Source organism: Macadamia integrifolia, chromosome 1, assembly GCF_013358625.1.
Source record: "Macadamia integrifolia cultivar HAES 741 chromosome 1, SCU_Mint_v3, whole genome shotgun sequence".
Taxonomy (NCBI): domain Eukaryota; kingdom Viridiplantae; phylum Streptophyta; class Magnoliopsida; order Proteales; family Proteaceae; genus Macadamia; species Macadamia integrifolia.
In genome coordinates this window covers 11260630-11273934 of record NC_056557.1, presented here as the reverse complement: position 1 = coordinate 11273934, position 13305 = coordinate 11260630, and the positions used below count along the sequence as shown (strand labels likewise).

Sequence of the window (13305 nt, the reverse complement as noted above, 5' to 3'; positions counted from 1 at the left end):
AAAAAAAAAAAAAAAAATCCCAAAGGGACCAACGTCCCTTTCACCATTCCCACTTCCCTTTTCTTTCCCAACAACCCACATTCTCTCCCTCTTCCCTTTCAAACACAAACACCAAAAAAAAAATAAAATAAAATAAAAAACAAAGCAAGCCCCAAAACCCTAACCCACCTTTCTCCCCTTTTCCCCTCACATACCTTTTCTATACTCCAATCCCTAATGACCGAACCACCTCCTCCCTCTTCTACCATGGCCGAACCATCCTCACCTCCATCCCTATCTGGTGCTTATCATATGATATCTCTAAAGCTCACATCTAAGAACTATGTTTATTAGCGCACATAGGTCGTACCCTATCTCACTGGCCAACGCCTCTTCGACTATGTCACAGGTGACAATCATTGCCCTCAGGACCCTATCAAAGCCAAGGCATAACGTGAACAAGATATTTTTATTATGAGCCTTCTCATCGCCTCTCTCTCTGAAGAGGTCTTTTCATTAGCAGTCGGACGGACCACTAGCAAAGAGATTTGGGATGCACTCCATGCTGCATTCAGTTCTCCGTCTACAACCAGGATTCTGTCTCTCAACGTCTCCCTTCAAAATCTGGTTCACAAACCAGATGAGACCATTACTCAGTTTCTCCATCGAGCCAAGCATCTCTCCGATGAGCTAGCAGCTGCAGGGAAGCCCCTCCCATCGGAAGACTTTAACATCCACATCTTCCGGGCCCTACGCACTGACTATCAAGCCCTTGCCTCCATTATGATGGCACAAAAGGAGCCCATCTCCTACACTAACATGCATAGTCTCCTTATGAGTCACGAGAACCTTCTCCACTCATGCCTTCCCATTGTTGATCCTGCCATCGATGCATCAGTCCATGTCACTCACCAAGGTTGTGGCCTTCCTTCCACTGGTGGTCATGGTACAAGCTCCTCCCGAGGCCGTGGTCGTGGCCGTGCTAGTGGATTTGGTCGCTCTAATGCATTCACTCATAATTCATGCACAATCTGTGGATGCACTAATCATCAGACAGACACTTGCTACTACCGCCCACAGGGACCTACCAGAGCTGCCATTCTACCTACCCCTCCCCGTCCCTACAATCGGCCACCACTTCAACCTAATGCCTACCATACTACACCCTTCCCTACCCCTCTACCCCCTACCATCGCACCTCCACCCCATCACCCCACACCTCCACAATCCTTCACCACCTCTTGGATCCCTGATACTGGAGCCACCCACTATTCCACCCCTGACTTAACCCAATTCTCCACCTATGATCCATACACAGGTAATAACCAACTTGTGGTTGGTAATGGTAAGGGCCTTCCTATATCTCACATAGGCACTGCTTCCATATCTTCTCCCTCTCGTTCCTTTTCTCTTTCTAATGTTTTACATGTTCCCACTCTCACTTGTTCTTTGTTATCTGTTCAGCAGTTTTGCCGTGACAATAATGTTTACTTTGAGTTTCACTCTTCTTTTTTCTCTATGAAGGATCTGAAGACCAATCAAACCCTCTTCACTGGACACAGTAAGCATGGTCTCTATTCCGTTCCAGCGTCACCTTATGCCAATCTGGCCTCTGCCTCATCTTTCAGTCGGTGGCATCATCGTTTAGGGCACCCTCATGAACGTGTGCTTCGTCTTATGTTACCTGGTCATCAGCTCGTGAAGTCTCCTTCTTTATGTTCTACTTGCCAAATGGGCAAAGCTAGTAGATTGTCATTACGTGAAACTAGTACTCGTAGTTCCTCTCCTTTGGATTTGGTTTTTAGTGATGTATGGGGCCCCCACCCCACAGTTTCTTCAAATGGGAATCGTTATTTTGTTATATTTGTTGATGACCATACTAAATATATTTGGTTTACTGCTTTAAAGTTGAAGTCTGATGTTTACTCTACCTTTTGTACTTTTCAAGCCTTGGTGGAACGTCAGTTCTCTCGCTCCATCAAGGCCATTCAAACTGATTGGGGGGGGGGAGAATTTCGTACTCTCCCATCTTATTTTGCCAAGTTGGGCATCCAACACAGGTTATCTTGCCCCCATACTCATGAGCAACAGGGAACAGTTGAACGTCGTAACAGGCACATTGCTGAAACTGGGATTACCCTACTATCCCATGCTGCTGTTCCCTAGGCTTACTGGGATTATGCCTTTGAAACCGCAGTCTTTCTCATCAATCGCATGCCCTCCTCTATCACAGGTAACAAATCCCCCCATCAGTTAGTTACAGGAAATTCTCCGGACTACTCTTTTCTAAAAATCTTTGGATGCCTTTGTTATCCATGGCTCCGTTCTTACAATCATCACAAGGTTGAACCCTGTTCTGCCTTATGTGTTTTCTTAGGATATAGCTCTTCCCATCATGGTTATCGTTGTATGGATCTCATCACCCATCGTATCTACATATCTCGCCATGTCAGATTTGACGAATCTACCTTCCCATTTCACACTGCACCACCATCCTCCTTAACCCAACCCCCTCCTACTACCCCTCCCCCGTGGGGCATTGCACCTAACATACCTACCCCTCAACCTCACCCTAGCCCTCTGCCTACCCTCCCAAATCTACCCATCCCTCTCCTTGCCACCCCAGAACCGCCCCTACCCGAACCACCCTCTCCCATATCCCCTCCTTTCTCACCTCACCTAACCCTAACCGCCCCTAACCCTGACTCCTCTACCACCCCACCCCATCGCACTAGAACCCTACACGATCTCTATGCTGACCCCCTGACCCTCTCTACCACCACCTCACCTGACCCGGCTAAACCTACATGCTTCTCCCAGGCCCACAAGGTTCCTCATTGGCGTTCTGCTATATCTGATGAATTTAATGCTTTATTACGTAATGGTACTTGGTCTCTTGTACCTTACAGGGAAACTATGAATCTGGTTGGCTGCAAGTGGGTGTACCGCATCAAACGGAAGGCAGATGGCTCCCTTGAGCGATATAAGGCCCGTTTAGTTACTAAAGGATTTCATCAATAACCTGGTCTTGACTATCATGAGACCTTTAGCCCTGTCATCAAACCTACTACCATACTGACGGTCCTCTCCTTGGCCATATCTAATGGATGGGTTGTTCATCAGCTTGATGTTCAGAATGCATTCTTGCATGGTATTCTATTTGAGGAAGTCTACATGGCTCAACCCCAGGGTTTTGAAGATGCCCTGTGCCCTAATCATGTCTGTCGCCTCCACAAGTCCCTCTATGGACTCAAACAGGCTCCTAGGGCTTGGTTTCATAGGTTAATTGAGTTCCTCACTCGCTCCAATTTTCAGCCATCCCAAACCGACACATCACTGTTTATCTACATGTAGGGCTCTGTTGTCACATATGTCCTTGCCTACGTCGATGACATCTTGGTTACAGGGAACCAACCAACTCATGTTCAGACTCTCCTTCATCAGCTTGCTTCAGAATTCTCTATGAAGGATCTTGGTCGTCTCAGCTTTTTCCTTGGTATTGAAGCCCTATATCGGTCTGATGGTGTCCTCCTCTCTCAACACCAGTACATCACTGATCTCTTCCAGAGGGCTGGCATGACCGACTCTAAGCCCGTCACTACTCCCATGGCCACTACCTTTGTAGCATCTTCCACAGGGGGTGTCCTTCTTTCAGACCCCACCAAGTATCGCTCCATTGTCGGTGCTCTCCAATACATCACCCTCACTAGGCTTGATGTGGCTTATTCAGTGAACCGTGCCTGCCAGTTCATGCATATCCCCTCTGAAGACCATTGGACACTAGTCAAACAGATTCTACGCTATCTCCAAAGTACCAAGGATCATGGGTTGTTCATCTCCAAATCTAGTTCCCTCCAATTACAAGCATTCTCCGATGCTGACTGGGCTGGTGACAGTGCGGATTGCAAATCCACAGGAGGCTATGCCATTTATATGGGTCATAATCTGATCTCCTGGGCCTCTAAGAAGCAGAAGACAGTTGCACGCTCCTCCACCGAGTTTGAGTACAAAGCAGTGGCTGATGCCTGCGCCGAACTCACTTGGCTTCACTCTCTCTTTGAGGAATTAGGGATCACTGTTCCCATTGCACCCATTCTTTGGTGTGACAACATTGGGGCCACTTACCTTTCGGTCAATCCGGTCTTTCATGCTTGTACTAAGCATATTGAAATTGACTTCCACTTCGTTCGTGATAAAGTCGCCTCCAAGGACCTTCAAGTGCAGTTCATTTCATCACATGACCAGATAGCCGATATCCTTACCAAAGCTCTCAGCTTTGCACGGTTCTCCTTTCTACGGGACAAGCTACGGATTCGATCATTCAAATCCCCACCTTGAGGGGGTGTATCAGGACAGTTAGCGTCCTTCTCAAACTCCACCTCTAGAGTCATACTCATACTCAACAACCTCTCCTACATTGTAGGCATTTTCAGTGAGCACAAACTCTAGAGACTACTTGCAGTCCAAGACTACCTCATGAGACAGCAGAGTTGGAATAGGACTCTCACATGTGATAATAGACTTTCTGTCCATTACTCACATATGTTAACAGAGTCCTACCCTATTACTATTAGAGTTTGAGTCTCCCACATGTGATCATAGAGTTTGTCTATAACTCAATAACTGTAATCTTTATAAGAGCACCATTGTACACTCATGAAAGTTAATGCCAATAGACTATTTCAACAACTATTAAATGAAAAATTAAAATGACTATTATACCGTCCCTATTCAAAACTCATGTTTTAACCTAAGATTCATTAATGGTGTTTCACTATCACCGGAATTACAGAAGAACTCGAGGCCGCCGATTGAAGAGACAAATCACCGAGCAAGCAACGGATAAACTTCTCTCTCTTTCTCTCTCTCTCTCTCTCTCTCTCTCTCTTTCCCCTTTGTGTTGTGTTTTCGTTTGTGTTGTATCAGATGGAAGAGGCCTTCTTGAGCGCTGTAATGAAAATCTTGAACGAGTAGGAAAATGCGAGTCCTAGTTATTGTGAGCCTCAAACTCCAAATCCTCCTCTCACTCTTTTCAACCCACCGAAATAGGAGTATGTGTACTTTTGTGAACATCGTCCTCTGGCTAGCCTATCTCTCGGCTGATTACGTCGCAACTCTCGCACTTGGAATCCTCTCCAGAGGAGAAGGTGATGCGTCGAAGAACATAGCCAACCGGTATTTATTGGGTGGCTTCGTTTCTCTTCTATTTGGCTGAGAAAAATGATTTTTCATGAACGGACATTTATTACACATATGCTCTGCTGGTCGTGGCCTTTTTTCTTGAGCGAGTGGGAGTATCTTGATTCATCCTTTCAGATTGAACCATTGTCAAACTAAATTCTTGAAGCTTTGCGGCTTGGAAATGCTTAATGAAAAAGATTATGCGGCTTCACCCTCTCGAGAAACCTAGGTGGTCCAATTCCATGGGCCAATACAATCTTTTGAGTTTTTGGATCAAAGATCGAAAGTGGTTCTCGTTGATTTTCAGGCTCATGTTCAATTTGTTCGGTGTCAAGCATATCTGGAACAATCGGCACATAAAGAAAATTTATCACGAATGAACTGAAACAACTCATCTTTGAAGAATTGAAGGAGAAGTCCATCAAAGCAGAGAGACAAGAGAGAAAGAGAGAGAGGTCCTGCTGGTCGCCGCGAGGTCCTGTGGGTCACTGTTCATTTTCGATGCCGCCGACGTTATCTGAACGATCGTCGGTGGTCCAAATCTGTAGATTTGAGTGAAATAAATAGTAACTTATTACAAGGGTATTTTAGGTACTTCATATTTAATAAGGGTATTTTCGTATTTAAAATAAAATATAATTGCTGACATCAGCATATAAGGTATATTCCTTAGCAGTGATTGACGGTAGAGGGTCTGAGTCTAATTTGGTGAAACAGAGGGGGTTTTCTTATAATTGTGACATTCTTCAGGGAGTGGCACGATAAATTACCCTATAAATAATTGGGCATCATTTTCCTTAACGACTAGTTTTTAATGATAAGTTTGACCCAAGTCCATAACAAGTGGTATCAAAACCAAGATTTGACAAGGTTAGGACATGGGAATCTGGTGTGCCCCAAAAAATAAAATCGGAGAAAATCTCTGTGACTCCCGTATGGAGGGGAAGATGGAAATGTCTCGGGCTCTCATGTGGAGGAGAAGATTATTGATTTTCCGTATGGATGATGCAAGTAATAATCTCACATCGGAAGTGAGTAACCTGAAGTGGAGATGTAAAAGTACTTGGACACCCTTTCCTTAATGACTAGCTTTTGAGGATGAATTCTACTCAAGTCCCTAACACTCCATACATGATCATGCACAAAACCTCTCCCCATTGGTTATTAGGAGTCTAAGATCATTAGGGGAGCTCTAGTGGTAATCTCCAGATAACTATATCTATTTTCAAGTGTAAGTTTACATTAAGTAAGTAACATGATATGGCACATAGGCTTCTAAATCTCTAATCAGTCTAGCTACTAGCATATTTAACTCATTATTTTTTTATTTTTTTTTTCTAACCTGTATCCCTCTTTGATGATATATATATATATATATATAAAAGAACATATTCTATGAAGAAAGTTTTCCTGCACCGTGGAAGTAGAAAACTAAGTTATCAATGGCCATACATGTTTGCCCCCCTATTTGCGAATGGTCTATAATACCCCTCACTATTTCCTTGTACCTTATATACGCTATTCGAACCATCAGTTGACCGTTGATATATGAGAAAACTAAGTCCATATTTTAATCAATTTTGGGGTCACCGTTTATGAAAAGAAGCAGGCTTTATTTATGGCAAGGAATGAAACTTATATTGTATTCAATTCTAAATAAATTATAAATTTTAACTAGGGTGTTCAAATCACCACGAGATAGATAGAACCACCTCCCCTATATTTTATTTTGTGATAATTACATTTAGGGAAAATCTTGTTCTAATCAAAGCAGTGAAATAAATGAAAGAAATCAAGAGGGTAGAGGACCTTACCTCTTTATAGGATCGTTAATCCTACCATGTTGTCTGATGTTACTCTGGAAAACATCAGATAATTCTCCCATTATGTGTGAACACTCTAATAGAGAGTCATATGGCTTTTCTCTGTCTCTAATGTGCAGAAAAAGATAATAGTTTTCTATAGTATTGATGAAGAGGGACCCTTCCCTTATGGCATAATGTCATAACCCTACTAAGAGAGGGTACTTTGTAACTCCCACTCATAACTGTTAAGAGTAGGTTTTTTTTTTTTTTAGGTAATTTGTATGTATTAAGGAAATAAAAAATACAAAGAAAGGCAACTCCTACAACCTTCTTTGGGAAAACCAAAAGAAAGGAGGAGAGGTCCCTAAATCAAGCAGGACAGACCCTACAGCCCATTTCATGAAATATAAAAAAGAAAAGCTATAACAATTGGAAAATGGTTCTATGAAAGAGTTAAGAAGTCCAATTGTGAGAACGAAGAAAGTATGGAGCACTTTTCATGCGACGGCTCTTCCGCAAAAAACTTCTCACTATTGGATGGTTCAAGTAGTTAATACTCGTGTGGCAATGCTTACTTTCTCTTACTTGGCTTATATTGCCACATGCCAAGTAAACACATTAATTTCTTAACTTAATGTATGGTTATACTAAGCTTATCCCTTCAAAGCGTATTACACATTTAAAATGAAAATTTCAACTCATGAATCATAGCAATGCATGTTCATTCAAAGAAAATTTCCTTCCATGTATCACGATGAACTGTTCTTCTCAAAACAAATCATTATGTGGTTAGTTTAAACTTCATAGAATCAACTCACATGGTCAATTCTGAATCAATATCATAGTTGATTCAAGGTACAAACTTTAGTTCTTTTTATCTATATAGGTGCCTACCATTATAAATTTTATGTACACAAACTAAATAAATGACAAAAATTCTTAATGTTAGAATCCTCGATTGCAAAGTATTGATGGACATCAGGCACAAAATGGTACACTTAGGCCCCGTTTGATAACGTTTTTGCCGTTTCTATGTCAAGAAATGGTAGAAACATAAATTTTCGTTTCTGGGAACAGAAACAGAAATTTAGGTGTTTGATAAACCCTGTTTCTGGAACCATTTCTCTATCTCTGTTTCTCCTGTTTTTAGTTTCAAATCTCTCTGTTTTTCCTAAACCATGATTCTCAGTGCTCAAGCTTTCTCTCCCTTAATCACACAGGGGGCTACCTGCCTTTGTAATTGCCTGGGGACGAGACAAGATGGAGAAGAAGAATGGGCAAGGGGCTCAACACGCTTGGATGAAGACTCACCGGCCGCCGTGCATATAAATTGGGAACGGAGACGGAAGGCTCAACATGTTTTCCTTCTTTGTCTTTCCTTCTTATGTAACCGTTTCCCCTTCACTCTTTGATTAAAGAACAGAAACGACCAGTTGCATATACTTTTTAACCACCACTTCTATTTCTTCCTTATTTTTTATTCATTCTTCCCCCCCCCCCCATCTCTTTACTTGGTAAGTGGCAATGGATTCTGCAACCTTGGCGATGAGAGCTTCTTCGGCCTGCTTCACAAGATTACCGAACCCAAAATCGTATCCTTTGAGGACTTACGGTCATGTAGAGGATAGGGTATCATCGACCTCGCCGTCGTCTCCTCTGAAATCCAATACCAATACCCATACCCAGAACCCTAGCTCTTCTTTCCCTTGCTCCGCTGTGGCTGAGGCTTTGTTGGGAACCGTAGAACTAGCCGTTTGCAAGCTTCCTCCTCCGTTTGATGAATCGCAGCGTGTACCTTCTAATCGAGTCATGGGTTGTACCACCCAGGTGTGGTTGGATGCCAGTTTGGATGATTGTGGCCGGATGAGGTTCTCGGGCTGTGTTTAGAACAGAGACAATGTGGTCAACTGTCGAAGTGAAAAGTCGGGGTTTGGGGTTAAAATTGTTCACTCATTTCTGTTTCAAGAAATGACGAAACAAGTGGAACTTGTTCCGTCGTTTATGTTTCTTGAACCATAAATCAATATAAATTTTTATTTATGTTTCTGAAATAAGTAGAAACAAAACAGGTTTGTCAAACGCCTTTTGTTCGTTTCTTGACACAGAAACAATAGAAACACGTTTCTAAAAACGTTATCAAACGGGCCCTTAATTCCATAAAACCCACTTAAGCCACAAATTTCTTTTGGACGTCCTATTGTGGAAGACTGAAATCAATTTTTTAGTGCCAATATGTTCTATTGCTACTTTTCGAATCCGATTTCCTATTTTAACGAGGTACTTTATTTCAATGCGTCGGCTCACTAAGCACCTGTTGTTAGTGAAGTGAACTGTTGTAATATTATCACAAAAGATTTGTATCAGGTTCTCAGTATACAAAACAACATACTTTTAGAATTGTGACAAAATGCCTGAAAGGTATTGCGTAAAAGACAAACCTAATAGCATGTCATGATTTCTACTTCTAAAGTAGAAGAAACAATCTTACTAGAATCGTTCTAATACTTCTATTGCGAAGGTAATACTACGTCTTGCACAGACTTGAGCATACGTTGACCTAATTTAGACACGTGATATTTTCAATAATTTTATCCTTTAGGAACGTCATTTTGACTCACATCTGATGCACAATCTAAACCCAGATGTCAGGTGAAGGTACAACACTCACGGACGCATGCTGATCAAATGGTCGACAAATACTAACAAAACATCCATCACAAACTTCATCAATTCAAATCTCAAATCAAATAATCCACCATTGTAAAAAATCTCAAGTACTCCTATTGGTAGCAATCTAAGGTATGTTCCATTTGACTTTCTTTGGTCTGGAGCAATCTATTTGCCCTCATAATTTCATAAAATTTACCTTTATACACAATCACCTTTCATAAAGTCACTTTCTATAAGAACACACATATGTGAAAATACATGTAAAATCTTCAAGTAAGAATCAACATCAATACATATTATACAATAATATTCATTTCTATCAAATATCATCCATAAACTCATGTCACACATAATTAATTACATCTCCCATTATTCTCCTAATAAAAATTTATTCAATACCCCATTTTTTTTTCAAAAATAAACAAAATTCAAAAGTCAACACAAAAGTAAACTCTTTTAGACGAGGGTCAAAATCTAGGAATCAATCCTCCTTGACATGTATTAGCATCCTTTCGAAGATGAGAATGATCGGTAAAATGATCTGGGAGTTATTAAACAAACTCTAATCTCGATGAGTAACTTTCAGATTTTAGTAAATCTGAAATTACTCTCAATCTATTGGATAGATAGTCCCCAAATATTCGAATTACCACATTCCCTAGGATAGTTCTATTAACTCCCAAATTATGACCAAAAGTTAATGGTTGGATTAAAAGCAATTAGGAAAATACAAGTTCAGGTCTCCCAATTTTTTCCAATTTCACGAGGTTTTAAGTAACATGCAAACCGAGAGTCAGGTCCTCTCTCATAATGGATCGATTCTCACTCTATGGGAGGAGAACTTATGATAAAAATATGTGAATAGGCAACTTTGCAGCCTATTCGACCAAAGAAATTAGACCCCTCCTAATCTATTAAGTGGCAGATTTTAAGGGTCAATTGGGCCACTTAGAGAATACTTGTGTGTACAAAAGGTTTCTTAACTACACAACTTGTAGGTGGGCTGATCATTACAATATTTGCTTGGATAGGGTATCTTAGATATGTAAGATATCAAGCTAATGATCCATTTGAATTTTTTCTTCATAAAATATTGAAGTAATTATTCATCTCAACTCTACCCGCATACTAAAAATTAAAGCTTCTAAACAATCATAACCAAAATAAATTTTGGGAGAGAGTTGGGCATGCCGCTAGTTTTTTTTGGAGTTAGCGGCTCAATCAATAGAGGGATGTTGGGATGAAAAGGCATGGAGTCATTTCCAAAAGGAGGGAGAGAGAGAGAGAGAGATACTGGTTGGGCACTGCAATTGCAGCGTGCTCAAACTTTTCCATAAATTTTTAATTTTAACTTTCCACTCCATGCATGGCCCTAGGTGAAGAAGGCATTTGAAGCCCAAAAATGCCTACAATCAACCAAGGTCCTCATCGGCTATTCTAGTTGGCACCTTCTAGCATGACAATTATTGTGCTAAATCTAAGGGCCCGTTTGATAACGTAACCAGAAACATGTTTCTGTGTTTTCTTGTTCTCAGAAACACAGAAACGGCATAAATACCGTTTGGTAAAAGTGTTGTGTTCCACTTGTTTCTTGAAACATAAATTGAAATTTATAACAATTTATGTTTCAAGAAACATGAATGACGAAACAAGTTTTACTTGTTTCGCTTGTTTCTCGAAACAAAAAAGGGGCACAATTCCACGATCGACCGACACTTTTACTTAAAAATCTATGAAAAAAGGGGAGCTTCATTCGAAGATCGACATCCCCCTTCCTCTTCAACCGTTGAAGAGGAGGTGCTTCTCTTGCGTACCCGACGATGGGGAGCTTCATCTCGTTGGTGGAGCACCAACCACGATCGTCACCCTCTTCAACAGTACGCCTCCCTTCACTGATCGTCACCCTCTTCAACGATCGTCACCCTCTTCACAGTGCAAGGAGAAGAAGTCAAGATTCGCCTGCGAAGAACGCAAGCTACAACAGAAATTGAACCTCCTTTGTCTCTGAAACCGTACGATTCCTTCCCCATCTTCATCTTGTGAACCCTAGACTGGTCCATCTACTTCTCATTTCGTGAACCCATACGGCAGATTCGCTTCACTCGTGCAGAGATTCGTATGGTTTCAGAGATGTCTCACCTCCAAAGGTAAAAGCGAGGTTTTCCCCTCAAATCTGAAGAATATACCATTTCGAGGACTCTGTTTGAAGGTTCGGCTACTCCTTCCACAACCGTTCACTCATAGGAGAGCTCGGTAAGTGATTTTTTTCATATTTTTCTTATTATTATTTCTGCTCTGTATTTTGATGAACATGTTCGAGATTGTTGAGTGGTCTGAATGGTTATCAGTCAGTACTTTCTTTGAAGGCCAGGTTCCTCTTGTTATTTAACATCTGAAGCATCTGAATTAGGTGATCTTCTTGCCTTCCTGAGCCACTGCTTTTGTTCGATTTAGGGTTTTTTTTTTCTTCTAATTCTCGATTTATATTGGTATTGAATTTCATCTGAGAATCCCTGAATTCTTAACCTACAGCTATCCTGTTTTAGTTCTAATTTCCTCCAACTATTTATAGTTTCTCTAAGCCTAGGGAACCCTTTTGTTTTTGCAGTTTCTCAGCAGAATTTGTTTATGAAATTACTTCTGATCTGTACATCAGATTGGCTTAATATCTTAGGGCATTGAAGCCCTCTTTAGGTCCTTCGATCTAAGTGTGGGGCTGATCCAAGTCCCTGCTGTGAAGTAATTCCAAATCTCCTCGAGGCTGGTGGTACTCTGTTTTTAGAACTATCCTTGCAGCATCAATATCTGCCAGTTTTGGAGATCTATTATTCAGAACCCCACAATATTTTAGGACATTGTTCCCCTTATTATTAAGGTTCGTCGACCTTAATATGGGGTCCATCTGATTCCCCGGTTCTATTGTTATTAAAAATCACCCAAAATGGGTGGTTCACAATCAGATTTGCCTTTATTGTTTTCTGGCTGCTAGAACTACATTATATCAGTGTCCCATTGTGGTTTGCATCCCTAATTACTCCACTATATACCTCCTCCAAGCTTATAGACTAATACCAGATTGTCTACATTAAGGTTGGTGAAGAGTTCTTTGCGGGATAGAATTGTTCTTCGTGGTGGTTTATTTTGCTGCTCCAATGTCCTTTGTTATCTGGTGATCCGATCGGTATCCCACTATTGGTTGCATCAAAATACTTACTCGAGGCACAAACTATGCAAGTTTATATTACTGCCTAGCAGAAAATGGACTTTTGCCTGTCTTCTTCTCTGTTAACTTTTAAGTATGGTTATTGGTTGTGAGAAATTCATGTTCTTATTACATGCTCAAGCTAAAAGTTTTGTTAGCTAATATTATTTGGATCACTTCTAGTTCTGTCAATGTGTCCACATATAGAACTGGTTGCCCTAGGATTACTTTTAGTTTTTAAGTCCAACTATGAGCTTGCTTATGAATTTAGTACAATTTCTGATCATATTTGTGTTTTGTTTGTACTAATTGTAAAATGTATGTGTTTATGTAGCTTATACAAACATACAAGTGATGCTGCTTAAAGTGTTGATTCCTGTCTTTTGCTTTAAGTGTAGATTCTTGATAAGTTATTAAGCATAATTATATCATTGCCACAATAGATATAATAGATTTATTTTAAAAAAA

The 13305-nt window shown here is 40.8% G+C and overlaps 1 pseudogene; it reads right to left on the bottom strand.

Annotated features, from left to right (window-relative positions):
- Window positions 1-13305, bottom strand: part of LOC122062741 — a 19292-nt pseudogene that overhangs the window by 783 nt on the left and 5204 nt on the right.